General features: G+C 43.4%; 1 long non-coding RNA gene across 2 annotated transcripts in view; it reads left to right on the forward strand.

The window, feature by feature from the left end:
- The window catches only part of LOC107965076, a 31,765-nt gene extending 17,465 nt beyond the window's left edge, over positions 1-14,300 (forward strand). For both annotated transcript variants that reach the window (XR_003305510.1, XR_001704535.2), the window contains one exon: positions 16-14,300. This is a non-coding gene — a long non-coding RNA (uncharacterized LOC107965076). The remainder of the gene's footprint in view (positions 1-15) is intronic.
- The last annotated feature ends 2,646 nt before the right edge of the window (positions 14,301-16,946 follow it).

Raw genomic sequence — 16,946 nt, forward strand, 5'->3', positions numbered from 1 at the left:
TCTTTTGAATCGCAGGTTGGAACGATGATAAATGTCAGCCAGGATGCCGAATAAGCGAACCAGGGACGAAGATCTAGCGCTAACTATATTCACCTTGTCAAGTCATTCCGACTTGGTAAACACACCACGACAAGTAATGCCTAAGATTTTACGGTGACTCGACTTACGACAGAAGCGGCTGTTTATCACGGTGTCAGAGTGACGCTCGTGCCGTTCAAGACGATAAAACGAATGAGCTATGCGAGGAACACTCTGAGAAATGGTGTGCCGCTTTCGAGGACCTTTTGTTGCGACACTGATTTTAAATTAGAATTTATAGGGTGCCTGAAAACGTTTCGACGAGGCCACTGTATTTACTCGAAGAATACGTTTATCCCGATAATCTTTTCCTCTCTCTCTCTCTCTCTCTCCTCCTCCTCGTTTTCGTCAACCGATATAAACCTGTCCACCGTGAAAATTGTCACTGCATCGAACGAAATAAACTAGTAACGTAATCGTTACCACTTTCGATACGGCGACTCTTTATTCGAATTTTTATTTGTTTCTCGAAAATTTCCAAAATTTCCTTTCCCTCCTCTCGAAATATCGAGTGGGACGGGATCCGTGATTTATTTTCGTCGCACGGATATCGAATCGAAACAACTGGCAACCGTTTGGCAGCGATTTAGAGCGTGAAAATTTCAATCATGTTACACATTAGGGGCATTCCAATCATCCGGATCAGTCGTCGACGCGTTTTAAGCCGCGCATCAATCTGTTCGGTTCGATCGAGGTGCGTCGCGATGAAAAGACGAATGCTTACGCGGATAGGTGCTCTGGCCGCGCGCCAATGCTGTGCCACCGCTGCGTTTATTCCGGCCAACTGGTTCGTGCAACGCATCCTTACCCTCTCCGCCTTTTATTCCCCAACTGTTTCACCTTTATTCGCAGCTTATTCGTGTATTAAACCTCCGAGATCGATGAAACTCCGTTTCGTTTCGTTTCCTTGTCGAATAAAATTAATCAATTATTCGTTCTTTAAAGTAGAGAGGAAGGGATAAAAATAAATCGTATCCCGAAACGTATTTATATATTTCGAAACAACGTTTCGAAGCGTTTGAAAATTATCCATTTGTTATTACGTTACGCGCGCGATTATGATGAAATATAAGATGCAATTTGTGGGACGCATTAATGCAAATGACCCAAATATGACAGTTAACTGTTTATAGGTCGCGATAAATAATGGGCATTTGTTAACGTGACAACGCGAACATTATATGCAAGGATCGATGTACGGTTAGCTTAGCGTTCATTTCTCTCCATTAATCACATTCATGAAATCCAAGTGTGCCTATGTAATGGCCTATTAATAGGATATAATGGCCATTACGTTCGCTGACATGCCACTTATTGTCGGCGACTGAGTAATGCGTTAAACGTGGGATCATACCCGACCAAAGTGTCACTTTTATACATTAGCCGATAAAAAATATATTTTATAAAAACGACGATACGTTGGACACGTGTTACAAAATGTGTATTCGATCGAAAACACGTTCTTCTTCTATCGTTCTTTATCATCGGCATCGTTTTAAAAATTAAACGAAAATTGGCAAAGTTTCGAGATTACTACATCTTCTTTCCGTTTTATTCCGCGGATAGAGAAATATCCATCCGTGGATTAAAAGGAAAAAAATCGAAAAATCTCCGTTCGATTTCGTTGGACAAACGATCCAAGTCGTTTCGATAGTTTTTTTTATCCTTATCACGCCACCACCACGCCACGTTTTCTCTTCGCGGCGTCGAGAAATATAACTCGAGCCAAGAAAGTGCAAACGATAGAAGTCCTCACGCAGTATCGAGATCGCGATAAATTTTTCCGGGCGGTGGACGAGGGTGGCGGGCGTATCTTCTTTCAGAAAATTGTACGGCCGCTCGTAAAGATAAGTACTTAATTCCCTGTTTTGCCGGAAATTGTTTTTCTCCGCAAAGGAGTCCATTTCGCTTTATGAATCGCTCAGCCGACTTTACGCGACGAGTAAAAGCTTAACACCACCGCGAAAAGCTGTTCTCTCTCTCTCTTTACCCTCGGCTTTCCACCACCTGGTATTCAAACTCGACGACTATATTTCCCCTCCTCCTCCTCCTCCTCCTCCTCTATCTTTATCCTTGCCTCTTTTTCTTCCTTTCCTTTCCTTTCTTTCTTTTTTTTTTTATTACTATTTTTCACGCTTCTTTATAGATTATCAAGTTGTATAATCGCCTTCTCTAATTATTATCTTTTGTATTACAGCTATCGTAAACTTGAAATAACGTTACCCGTCAAACCGCTCCAAGCAATCATCGTAAATTACAAATAGCTGTATTATGCTTTCGTTGATCGCGCACGGTTCTAAGAAACATTTAGTATCGTATATCACGTGGAACGATGGTAGGTAGGTAGATAGGTAGGTAGGTAGATAGGTAGGTAGGTAGGTAGGTAGGTAGGTAGGTGAAAGTGAAGTCGAGGAACGTATCCTTCTTCTTTCACCGACTATATCTTAATAATATTTATAAAAGCTCGAGAGAAGAATATTCGACTTTGGTGTATCGTTGTATTATTACGACGTTGTACGGCGCGAGAAACGAAAGTATAATGGAAAATTGATCCGCTTTTCTCGATTCTCGTCCTCCTACGGATAATAATAAGAACGATTGTTGGCAAGAATCGATGAAAGAAGAAAAGAAAGAAAGAAGAAAAATGTCGGTTTCTTACTTGTTAATGAGAATACCGTGGAGTCCGGCAAGAAAAGGTGGAGAATATTTCTACGCACACAGGTTATTTCCCGCAAGGTTTTGAAATGCTTCCCCGTAAAACCGGCAATCAGTCAGTGACTAATGCTACAAGACTACGGTAGAAAGGCTTCGGTTCTTTGACGCGAGTACGCATAGAAATAAAGTGTCGATGGAAACGATGCTTGGCGTTGCACCGAGACATTAATAGCCTTTAGACACGGAGTATTTTATTGCCGGTAACCTTTCAGTACGTGCAATCCACCAGTTCTGCAGCGTTGGCAACCGTTACCGTCCGAAGGTTCCACAGTTCCTTACAGGCAAAACGTCGGACGATGCATACTTAATGAGCGACTCAATACCATGCTTTCTTAATGCATGTCGATTCGAGTAATTAATTATTATGCCTGACACACGTGAAATAAGTGTTTGACGTCGGTATAAAATTCATCTAAATCACTCACGATTGATTTCTACGAGTCACGCATTACCAATGATACTACGTCATTTTAGATTTACACCACTCTCGGTGTATATCGAAAATTAAATGTTTACTCGATTATTACGCCGTACGCCACTTTTCCTTCGTATATATTATCCATCTCGTTAAATCACTCGGAATATCCATCTATTACCCAGCGATGAAATCTTCGTAATTGGGCATAGCATACATGCCTGCTTTTCTCTCTTTCTTTTTTTTCCACAAACCTATTTTTCCTCTTCCTCCTTGTTCTTTTTTTTTTTTTTTTTCGAATCGACGATCTCCTCCCTGAATCTAGCGTGGACCGCTAGATGTGTCGAATGGAAAATCCAAAGATTCCTCGTACGTTTCGTTCGAGCTTCGATCAAACGAAGAGGTATCCCCGGTAATTGGACGTTAACGAATAAAGATAATACGTGTAATAATATATACGATACGCGCGCGGTTAATTTTTAATTAAAACCAGCCTTTGCATCTCGTTAATTTATATATATATATACACACGTTTATTATCGTTTTCTCATCGTTCGTATTCCACGTGACTGGTATCGTCTTATATCGTACACGCTCTATTAATTTCTTAAAGGACGGTAAGATAGTTTGTCTCGTATTACACGATTCGTAATGATATACCCGCTTGTCCGATACGTGTTAAAAGCGGTAATTCATTTTCACCGTGGTCTTTTTCTCTCGAAAATCTTCATCAAGCACGCCAACTTTCTCGTATATATAAAGTATATATAAAGAAAATACGGATAAATAGATCATCGTGCATTTACGCTGCCACTCGTGACAGGAATTATGAATAAATTTCGAAATAACCTGTTATTAACATCTATTAATCATCGGCTTCCGTGACGTTGACGTTCGTTCCTACCAACATAATTGCACCACCGATGTGTTTAACCGAAAGATAAAGATCGAGAGATATTACGTAACGCGCTTCGTTATTTCTTTATACACCTCGATCCTCCCCCCTTTTTACTTACTTCGAACGAAACGTGGAAACGCGTCTCGGACATTTCTTTCTCGAAACAACGATACGATACGCCTGTCGCTGTGGAAAACACGCGACAATTTATTCGCAAGTGGAATAATATACGCGTTTCACGCGTAATCACACGCGTGAAGTTAGCTAAACTCCGACTAATCTAGGATCGTACGAGTTGGTAAACGATTGTATATAATACGATTCGATCGACGAAATTTGTACAATTGAAGAATTTTCGATATGGATAAATAGTTATTTACCTTGCGCGATATGTCTCGTGTATTTATAGTTGGGAACGTTGACGTATTACACGCGGCCATTAATGGTGAAAATGTCACAAAGAGATTTATCGAACGTTATTTACCATTATTGTTGTGGATATAGTTGTCGCGGTGGACGGATAGCGTGGATGGTATCGCGAGGAAAAACTCGTGGCTCCATCACTCATTTCGCGCTACGCGTCATACGTGTTACAAAATCCTTCGTAAACATTTATCCCCGGTGATGGTTTTTCCGATGTTGGACGGAGTTTTCGTTCAGAAGTAAAGAGGGAGAAAGAAAGAAAGAGAGGAAGAAGAATGGAGCATTCGAATGATCGAAAAGAAAAGGAGAGAGAGAGAGAGAGAGAGAGATGGAAGAGGAAAAAGCGGTGCAGACGGAAGCAGAGGTTCGGCGGCGCGCGATAAATTAATGGGCGGTCGTCATTGCGCTCATACACGGCTCGTACAGGCATGCGGACACATCGTAACGCATCGTTTGTCTTCTCATTATAAATGTGAGCCACCGCTCTACCGCACCGGTGACAGTCGGCCGAAATAAATTGCCACGCGTTACGTTTGTACTTTCGTTTTATATTTAAAACGACTACACAGGGGAAGGCTCGTGCGGTCCCACCGCCTCCAGACAAATTGCCCATTTGCATAATGCCGTTATTTATTAATGATCGCGATACAGCCACTTCCGATCCTACATAAATACCCACCTGCGGCGTCGGCCAATCGACACAACCTTCTAATTCGACGCCCGCTCCACAAATTTATATTACCGATTCGTTCCTCCTATTATTTCCACCTTTGAAACGCGCATCCTTTCCAACTCACGATCCCTTTCTCGTTCTCGACACCGATTAATAAACAACAATATTCGCGAGGATGAGAAGAAATATTTCGTATCGAATGAAACGCGTGATCGAAAGGAACAAAGTTTTGCTTAGCAATAGAACGCATTATTTTCTATGTAAAACGGATCAATGAAATAATAAATCGAAGAAGAAGAAGAAGAAGACGAATGGAAAAGCGCGCACGAATAATTTCGAAAGTTTTTTTCCTTTTGCGAATTTTTCTTCGTTCCTCATCGAGGATTTATGTCGACGAGTTTCACGTACAACGGGTTTTCGTACGAATATCGTAGCCTGTGTCAGCTTCCTGGTTACGCGAATTATATATATCGATAACAGAACGAGCATCTGGACACGTGGAAAAAGAAGATCGAAGGCATAAACGCGAAAAACCTGTTCGTTAAATGTAACGCATCGCGTGTCGTTCGAGGAGATCGGGCAGAAGAAATATGAAATGGGACGAGTATTTATGGCGAAGAAAGAGAGAGAAGAAAGAGAGAGAGAGAGCGTTGCAAAAAAGGTGTACGGGTACGCGATGGTTGATATAATGGGTAAACGAAAGGAGAATGGCGAAGGGAAAGAAAAGGCGAAATGTAAAATATCGAGGAAGGAGTGGAGTGTACGTACGAGTGTCGGAGTTTGCGCGACTTGGTGGCGTAACCAAGATATACGACCGTTTTCCCCCAAAAAAGTGTTAAGGAATTATGCTTCGCGGAGTAAATGAGATGTGTCTGCGCCGGGACATAGATCACGGCCGCGCTATCCGTTCTCACCACCGTGGAAATAAATACGATTTTCTCGACGGCGAAAGAGACTAGGGTTTGGAAAGGAGGAGGAAAGGAGGTGGTGGCAGTTGGAACGGAGCAAGCGGATGGAGCGAGAGGATGGCACGAGTCGGAAGGGGATAGGAGAATAGGTCTCCTAGCGGGCCGCATCCCGCGCCACATCTTTCTACCCGACACACGAGGGATCCAACGTAGCCATTTCTCTGCCCCGTTATACGCCTCCTATATACGTATCTACTACCCCCCCAACACCTACCTACACCCGGCAAATAAATTGATCCATTACTCAACCGAGCAGTCATCTTCCTTCCTTTCCCTCCCTTCGCTCTTCTCTCGCCGCCGTCGCCGCCGTCGTCGCCACTACCACCATCACCACTACTACCGCCACCACCACCGCCCTTTTTCCTTCGCGCTTTTCCGGGAATGCTGCCAGAGATTCGGCAAAGCCCCTTTCACGCCCTGTTGCAGAGACGATGATACGCCGCGATTTACTCACCCGAGTCCGTCTCTTCTCACCCACGGAACCGGGAAACCGGGAAATTGATGCCACTTCCAAAGGATTCACCGCCGTCTTATGCCAATTTATTCCGTATCATCTCGATTTCACCTATATTCGAATTAATCTTTCCTTCCACCGGGATCTCTCTCTTAAAATTGTGATCAATTTGTCGCAAAAAGTTGCATCGACTTCACCCTTTTGCTCTAAGATGTGACGATCCTGTTAAACAGTTGAGAGTGGATTCGCGGAAAATGAATTTTGCTGATTCGAATTAAGAAAGTAATGGATCGAGATCGCGTCTCGGTCGGTAACTAATGTATCCGTCGATGTCCTCCTCGGCCACGTTTCATTATCCGGGCTTAGTTTTCTGTTGCTCGCAATCAACATCCGGATCATGTTTTAACGACTATTTCGCGTGTGTAAATTGGTATATAATTCAGTCTCGCTACATGATTTTCCTTGTGCTGATGAAATGACTTACCGCTTTCATTGTTACATACGTCCATCCGCGTTGGTTAATTAAACAAGAGATTAATTAACGCGCTTCGAATTTCCTGTTTTATACAATTGCTAATTTGTAAAATATCAAACCGCGACTCGTTATCTCGGTGGAACCGAGAGAGATGCTTTCAAGCTTCGTTGCTCGAAATAAAGTATCAAACTTTTTTAACTCCGGGGTATACCTGATACCTTTTAAATAATACTCGCCCGATGATTTACGGATTCTCTTACGGATATATTTTAATCTTAATTATCGTTTCGCACAATTTCGAACACACCGAACACGAATTCTCTCGATATTTCTTATTATCTCGCGTTTCTCTCGAAAAAAGGAGGGAGAGAGAGAGAGAGAGAGAGAGAGAGGAAAAAAAGAAGCATAAACATCATACGCGTCAATTTGCATATTTAAACGTCGAATAAATTTAAATAATCGGCCTCTTTGGAAAACCAATTATCGTTATTTCTTTTTTTTCTCTCTCCCTCTCTCTCTCTTTTTTTTTATTTTTCGCGTTAATATCACGATCCCGCGTTATTTATTGTGCACGTATATATCCACGGATTGGAATAATTTAACAGGGAATAGAAAGCAAATGGATGGAATAATAATTTTTTTCCCCGATTCGCGCGTAAAATTATTATCCTCCCCCCCCCCCCCTCTCTCTTTCCCTATTCTTTTTTATCGAACGACCACTATCGAACGATTAAACCTGTAGCTGTTTGCATATCCGGTTTATGTTTCAATCTGGTTCCATCAATATGAATAAACACCGGCATGTGAGGTAGCTCGGCGCTGCATTAATATGTATTGGCAATAAATCGATATCGATAATTAAAATCTGTGCCTGCCATAAGGCCTTTGGACGTGAGCGCGTTTATATAAAAGTTCAATTTGTTATATGTAACTGCGCGAGAGATGACTATAAATATTGCGTTACCCTTTTTAACCGGGGCTCGTAAATCCCCGTGATTTATATCCCCCCCCCCCTCCCCTCCCTCCCGTTGACTGTCCGTAAAGCGTGTGAAGGGGTCGAGGTTTTACGTATCGTTGCACGTATCGTCCCACGATTTTCATATTTCTTCCCGCCAGAGACAAAAGCCAGTTTTCGTTTTCCGTTTAATTTACGCGATCGATGATAACGCGCGAACGTCAACGCGCATTTACACACCGCGAGATAAATACCGCGAGAAACGTGATCATCACCGTCCAATTAATCCCGTACGTATATATAATTCCAAGATCGAAAATGGATTCGCGCCGACCCAAGTTTAAATCTGTCACGAATCGAAACTTTTCAATTTCCCTCTCCGTCTCTCTTTTATTTAGGAATATCGAGCTGATAATTAAGGATAATTAAGGTAAAGGAGAAATGAATTCTTCGCAGGATGGATACGGATATTGGATATCGTGGGTGGGGCGAAAAAATATTTTCGCAGGCAGATGCGTTGTAACGGGGCCAACGAGTTTGAACATCAGTCACGAAAAAGAGAGATTAAAAAAAGGAGGTAGGAGAGAAGACGAAAAAAGTCCGGGAGATGGGTTGTCCGAATGAGTGGGTTGAGCGAGTGAATGACAGATAGACAGCAACCAGACAGGAGACTGACAGTACGGCGGCGGGCTGACAGCTTGCCACTCTGCCGGCCGTTCGCAACATCCAGTATTACCGACTACCGTACGTGTTGATCCTTGTCCCATTCATCGACAAAAAGCGAACCAACCCCCGATTTCGTCCCATCTCCCTCTCTCTTTCTCTCTCTCTCTCTCCAGGATCGATGATCATTTTTCAGGGAACAACCATCGCCAACACCAGCTCGCTCCAGTTTTGTTATTAATAATATCTATCTCTATCTCTATCCATTTCCATTTACGAGTATTTTTTCTATTTCCATCGTACGATCGCTCGAAACAAATATCGTCTCCTTGAGGATTGAAACGAAAAGGAATCGGAAAGTCGGTATTAAAAGATATTAATCTGGAGCTCGCGTAAAATGAATTACAGGATTCGTTAGGGAGGCGTTATCGTTGAATAGGAGCGGCAGTTCCAAGAAAGTACGAATTACTGTCAAAAGTAAACCAAAGTAGGGTATACTTATGACTACAAATTAAGTATAATTCCGACGGTCGTAATAACGTAACAACGGGCCGCTACGTAATTATTCGGCGTAATCGGCAACAGCCCGGAGCGGTGTACTTTAACTACCTTTTAAAATTGCGCTTAAATTACAGTACATACGATATTTGAGGAATATCATTCACGTGCACGCCGCTAAATATATTTTCACGTACGGAGGAAGGTGTTTGGGATATCGCGTTGAAAACACCGCGTGTGCACGTTTCGTTCGAGATAAATTAAATGAATCGCTGTGTAAAAAAAGAATTTGCCGTATTTTCAACATATTGCGTACGTTCCTCCTGTATATTTACCGTCCTTATCCTTAGATAATCCATCTATTCACCTTTCTTTTTTCAACCGAACGTGTAAATAAATCTTACCGAGAGATATCCATCGTCGAGAGAGAGAGAGAGAGAGAGAGTTTGTAAGCGAAGGAGGGAAAAGGAGGAAAAAGTAGTTGGACGAATTCACGACGGAAGTTCTCGCGATGATGCGAGTGAGAATAATTAATCAACGTTCGCTAGAAACGTACGTATATAATTACGTTGGAGGAGAGGAGGGGGGGGGGGGCAAAACGTCGCAACCGATTTAATCGGTTACTCGCGATCACGCTTGTTAGAGTTTACGAGGAAACGGAAGTACAAAAAACTCGCAAATTATGAAGATAAACATGCAGCCCGTACGTAAAAAAGATTATTATCTCCTTTTCCACTCTTGCGTCTTGCTTTTCGTTAAAACTTGATTTATACTTTCTTTCGAATATGAGATGCGAGATTACCATTAGATATCGTAATTATTGCTGAATTATTTTCCGCTTTACGTGTCAATTATAATAACACGATATTTATTCTTTCGATTAAATATTTACGCCAGTTTGAAACTTAACGCGCTCGTTAAAAAATAAAAAAAGAAAAGAAAAATAATAATAACAACAACAACGTTTGTTTAACGTTAATTAAAAGAAAGAGAGAGAGAGAGAAAAGAGAAGAAACGTTTAATTTTCGAGGTCACGCGAGTTTCGTTACGGCTACAAATCATTCAACGCGTTATTATTCCTTGTTTCGTTATTATTCGCTATATTTTAACGAACGCGTTATATATTCCCGAAATATACCTTTCTTTCGTCCCCACTTTTTTCTCTGCAACTTGGATTTATAACAAATTTACAAAATACACGAATACAAGAAGATTCGACTGCAGATTTATCATTTCGCACAAACCGATGACGTTATAATTGGAAAGGAAGAAAGCGAAGCGTTGCGAAACGACGACGACGACGGACGAGTCGAAGCTCGAAAAGCGGAGGAAACGAGAATGGAAAGGAAACGGGGAAATAAACGCAGGAGCTTAGAGGGAGGCGGCGAAGGAGAGGCGAAGCGGGCGCCGCGCGTCTCCCCCTTTTCCTCGCCGTGGCGTGCACACACACACACACACACACACACACACACACACACGTCTCTTCTCTTCTCTTCTCTCCTCCGCTCGCTAGGCAGGTGAGCAGCTCTCCGTTGGCTGTTCGTGGTGCGGGTTACCATTATGTCTACAACCTTGAATTAAAATGCCGTATAATGACACAGCTAGGCAGCCTGTATAATTTATGTCCATAAAAATAAAATCATAATTACAGAGGCGCGGACTGCGAAAAGACGGTAATAATATGGCTGGCCGGTGTGCTCGTTGCGTGCTCAGCGCGTGTATATCGCGTTCGTTCCTTCGTTCCTCGATGCTTCTCGCTCTCGTTATTGTTACCGTTCCCGTTATTCCGCTCCGTGTCGCAATGCGTTTTGCGTTTTCGCGCACAGATGCGATAACAGGATCGATTAGATGGGGAAAAATGGGATGTCGTTACGCGTGTCTGTCGCGATATCTGCGAACGCGTGAGAAAGATAAGAAAGAAAGACAGGAGAAAAGAAGAAAAAGATGAATATGTATATATATATATATCGAGCGGAGGAGAGGAAAATTAATAAACGCGGAGGGGAAAAATTAATGGCGGCGAAAACTTGGGTTCGACGACATTAATCTTACGTGGCAAAGTGGGAAGGACGGTTGGGCTTTTCCAACTACGCGGCCAGAAAGAAATCGTTTCAGCTCCGTTTCTCACCGTCCGCTCGTAGCGCGAATCGTCATGAGACTCTGAAACGCGAACGGAAAGGCGATGCGAGATCGCGTTGATGAATGCCCCCATTACACGAACACCGCTAGTTACTCCTCGGAGATAAACCGCCTTCATTACTCACTTTCTGGCGTGACCTTATTCCCCCCTACGGCCTCTCTCTCTCTCTCTCTCTCTCTCTCCTCCCTCTCCTACCTCCCTCCCTCCCTCCCTCCCCTCTACCCGCCTTCTTTCCAACGCTCGCTCTCCATCCTTGCCTCTCTCACGGCTATTAAGTTAACGCGAATTAATAACGCAGGCTTTTTCTAGTCAACAGCCGTTTTCTTGCGCCGATATACAGGTATTTTAGCGGATAATAAATTTTCACCTCGGGGGAATATATATAATCCCCGCGATGCGAAAGCGCAAGCATCAAGGGATGGCGCACTACTACCACTCTTAACAGATTGGATCGTTTGTCTTTCCTTTCGGGTCTTGCCCCGAACAACTGCGTTACGTTATAGATACGTATATTAATGCGACGATGCAATTATCAGTGGGTAGGTAGACACGACCTACTTTGTCTTTTTTTTTTACCGTTCGTTACACGGCTACGCGATCATTTTTCAACTTCTGATTTACGGCTTGATTATCGAGAAGCGGAAAGTTTATCGGTATTCGTTAACGAGAGAGGTAAGCCGATAAATTTCCAAACGATCGCCGAACGGCAAAACCGCTTTGCGACTTTCTTGCAGGATCGAAACTGTACGAGTGTTCTTCTAACTTCTAACTTTTGTTTTTGAAATCGCGCTTTATTTTTCGAATTTTATTCTTACTTTTCTCTCTCTTTCTTTCTCCTCTTTGCTAAAATAATTAATCACGAAGCTAGGAAGGGTATCTCTGTTTTCCTTTCACGATCATCTTATGTTCAGAGGAAACGAAATTGTACCAAGTTTACGAAATTTATTCGTTTCGCATTCTAAATTCGCGCGCATTTGTCAATATCGTTCAAATAAATATCGGGCAATTACGCTTAATGGGTCACGATACGAGTTTAATGAAACCAGTACACGCTTAATTGGATATTAAATTAACGACCACGACGTGTGAATCAAACAAAACACTGTAAATCCGGTTAAAAGAGAAATGATAATTTATGTCTCGCTAGTGTATTTTTGCGATAAATTAATATATATATATATATATATATATTTTTTTTAATACCTCATCGATGCTTGCACTTTGAGATAATTCATAGATTATTTACGAGCGAGCCTTTTCTTTTCAAAAAAGAAAAAGGAAACAGGAAGGGAAGAAATTGGTATTTATCGATACATCTCGTATAAACAAGAGTACCGATATAATTATACGATATAATTACAAGGTTCCCGAAGAAAAATTGTATCCATTTTCTTCTCCTCGTTTTATTTTACATCGATACGTATTAATTACGTCGTTTAGCATTTAACGTTTTCGAGTTTAGCCGTTCACAAAGATCGTTCGCGCCTTTTCCCTTATGAATATTTATTCCCATGAATTTTCATAATTATCGCTGGCGATAATTTAATAATAACGGCCAATTAATTACGATCAGACCGTAGCAATATAATCGGATCAAGATCTGTATCCGCGAGGCATAAAATACACATATATATACAATTTCGATATATATTTTCGAAAAACTCTCGCTCTTCCTTAATATCCTTTTCCCCGTTATAAGGAGAGAGAAAGAGAAAGAGAGAGGGAAGGATTTGGAATCGCGATAACGAAGATAAAATCGCGGGTAACGCGCGTGCGCGTCGCGTCTACCACGGAATATGCAAGAATATTTAACACGGGAGGGGGATAGGGTAGGGAATGGGATGGCCGCAGAAAGAATATTTAACACGGCGCGGCGTGGCGCGACGTCGCGCATACCCGTCCATCTTCATACGTCGTAGGTTACACGGTTACATTAGTAGGAATGTCACGATAACGAACGCCGGTACACCGTCAGCGGTGGAGACGTCTTCCTGTTTCTGGGGGAGTGGGGCGGCGCGGGCGCTGCGTGGCGCGAATCCCCGAGCCACGTCGGCCTTCTTTCGCCCTACGCCACTGCCTGTATCCGATATTCCAGCCACGACCGCGAAAAACAAAACGCGCAGGGGAATACGTTCCCCGCATATGCGTCTCGCGTGTTTCGCTCGCTGGATTCATTTTGGCCGGGACATTCCGCTGTCACCGCGACGTTATCGACCATCGGTAAAACGTTTCGCCCGATCGATAAACCATGAATCCGCAATTTACGGGAAACGCGAGCGATTCGTTTGCGCACCCGCACCTTTTTTTTTTTCCCCCTTTTGTTCCGATCGACGTGCATATTTTCCTCTCGTCTAAAATATATGAAAAAATATTTCAGTACAGGCAGCGTAGCAATGGAGAAGAAAAGACGAATACGAGATATATACGGATACAGTATTCGATTCTCGTTCGACGCCAATGCGGAAAGAGAGAGAGAGAGAGAGAGAGGGCAGGAGTAGAGTCGAAATGGAATAAACTAACCGTCGTTTTCCTGACGACAGGCGATACGTCACTGTGACCAATTCACAATAGAGCATTACACCCCGAGACCGGGACGACAATAGTTATCTCCGGGATGTACGAACGTGTAGGTGGTTATTATTCGCACGCGCACACGTGTCACCGGAGCGACGGCGACAAGTAGCGGCATTGGCGCTGCTTGAAACGCGAGTTTCGAGTAGCCGTTGCGGAAGCACCTCGACACACCGAGCTTCGCTCAATTACCGTCCCACTTAATGCACTCGCGCGGTGATTCACCGCGTGCCACCCTCTCCTCCCTTCCCTCTTCGTCTTCCGTTCCGAAACCGGGTAATTTTTCATATTCGCGTCTCTTTCACCTCTTCCTTAATTCCAATTAGACTCGTTGCTAATTACCGCTCCGATTACCATCATCGCCGATGTATAAATCGAATAAACGATCGGATTCGATCCGATCGAATTTCAAGTATTTTGCAATATCGCGAACGGGCGGGCGAATTTCGTGATAATGGAAAATAATGGACCGTCAATTCTTCCCGATTATTCATTTCGTTCGTCGATGTTTCCCGCCGTCGGTGATCCAATCAACATTTTTCTTCCAACAATTAGATCCTATCTCGCGATTTCGCCGAGCGCCTCGGCTCTAATTACACCGTGACTCGACTCGATGCTGCGAGATAATGCTATGGATATTCAAAGTCCACGTCTATTAACGATTTTTCTAAATTAACAACACTACGTCCAACACGTGTTATCTGATAAAATAGAATCTTACGGGTTTACACGCGGCGCGACCAACTTATTTACAAACGACACGTTTTAATTTTAAGTTTAACAGAGCGGTAGCGGAGATTATCTTATCGAGATTGCAAAAAATTTGTTCGCGTTGCACGAGTATAAATTATTATAACCAGTTTTAATTTTTTGATCGAGCCAGATGCGCGTAAAAATTTGCGTAAAAAAGAAATTACAGAACAAACTTTTACGCTCGATCGAGTTGGCGATGAATATCGGTACAGCCGATTGTATATAAAGAGGAGATGAATTAACGAAGGAAGGAGACGCGCAACTCGCATCAGGAAGGGTCATAAAAGACTTATCGGCCGAGTCCGGAGTCGTAATCACTTTCCCGGTAGGGTTGAAAGTGCGCTGTAAAGTTTCGGGGTGGACGGGAAAGTAAATCAAACTAGAATTACCGGCTGCTTAGCATACGGACCCGGGTCTCGTACGGACAAGATGGCAGGGGAGAGGGAGCGGAGCCGACGACGACCGTGGAAGGCAACCAGAAATAATATCGCCATGAATACAAGAGTGAGCGCCATTACACGTAATTGTGATCTATAGGTGTCATATATTACGGCCTCGACGACGTATAAAGGGCGTTCAGGCTTGCACGCGTAAATCCTCGTCGTCCTCTCCCTACCGTCATTTTCCCCTTCGACTCGTACCCCTCGCGCAAAGCCCCTCTCCGTTCCAGCTTCCTTCGCCCCACTCCCCGGAATTATCACCCACGCGTACGTCGCTCCAACTTTTTACCATTTTCATTTTTCCACGGAGAGAAAAAATGATGATCTCGAGACGTTTGAACGATATAAGCGATACTTTCATCCCTCTCCAACCTATTCTCTTTCTCTTTCGTTTGGTAAAAAAAAAAAAAGAAAAGAAAAGAAAAAGAAAAAATCGATATCGACGCGGAACATAGGCGCAACGTGGCGCGGATAGGAAATGCATAAATCACGGGAATACAATACGCGGGAGAAATCAATCTTCTTTCACGGTTCATAGTTTCTCGTTGGCGTTCCGTGGCGCGAATGTTTTCACGGTTCGAAAGTGGCGCGCGCGCGAGAAGATCGATCGACGCTGGCCAGGGCGATCGATCGGTCGATGGCTCTCCACGTCGGCCCGGGACACCTCTCTTCTGTTCCCTTTCTTCTTCGCGTCGAGGCGAAAGCGATATTACATATCGCGGTGATGTATCGTCTCCCCAACGTTCGGGGTGCGTCACGGTACGTTACGCCCGGACCGCTCGCCGCGAATAAAATCATTGTTGGTAAGTGATTAATGATCGCGTTATAAGGGGCGAGGCGAACGCCCCAACACTCCCCGGTCGATATCGCGAACTTGGCGACATTTTCGCGCCGATTCCTTTTTCGCGATCGATTTATAACGTTCCGTCGATAAAGCCGTTCCCGATAATTCGTAAATTCGTGACAATTTTTCTCCTCTCTTTTTCCGAACGTATCGCGTTTCTCCTTCGCGTCTAATTCGCGGGTAGTTGTGTTTACGTTCGATTTCGATTATCCCTCTTAAACTGTTAAACCGGGATCGATTCACCGAACGTATTCGACGATTCTATCAAGGGAAAGAAACGTTAACGATTGAATCGTAGAAGGTTCGCCTCGATCGTATCTCAGCAACAGCAACTTCAATCTACGCAATTTATCAACACGATACCGACTCACCCCGCGCTTCTTTCAGATTGATGTTACTATAACAACACGTCAGTTATTCATTGTGCGCCCGGCAGTGCATTAATCAAGCCCTCGCTCTGACATCAAATACAAATGATATTTTATAGCGTCATAAATCTTCGGTGGCTGTCACCGTTCGTGGGCGTTTGCTACGAACACGTCTCTTGGGACGTCCCCTACTCGCTCAATCTCTCTCCTTCTCTCTCTCTCTCTCTCTCTCTCTCTCTGACTCCTCCTTCTCCCCCCGTATCCTGCTTTGTCCTGTCGAGTCGTATGACTTCTCGCTTGTCGTGCCACTTCGATTTAGCCTAATCATTTCTCTTCCCAATTTCCTTCCACGCTATCGATTCGATGCCTTGCTGCCCGTTTCATTATTCCAAAACCATTTATCCTTTTCCGCTCTACGAGTACGAGTACGAGCTCGAGTAAATGCTCGTTTCTTCGATCTTTTGTTCGACGATTTGTACTCCATTAACCGATAAACCGATCCTTTTTGTCGAGAAAAGTGAACGGAGTTATAAAAAGCAATTATTCGCTCGAAAGAATGGTATATTGGCATTTTTTTCCTTCTTCGTTTTCGATCTTTCCCCACGGAGGAAATCT

This window comes from Apis mellifera, linkage group LG10 (genome assembly GCF_003254395.2).
Source record: "Apis mellifera strain DH4 linkage group LG10, Amel_HAv3.1, whole genome shotgun sequence".
Classification (NCBI taxonomy): Eukaryota; Metazoa; Arthropoda; class Insecta; order Hymenoptera; family Apidae; genus Apis; species Apis mellifera.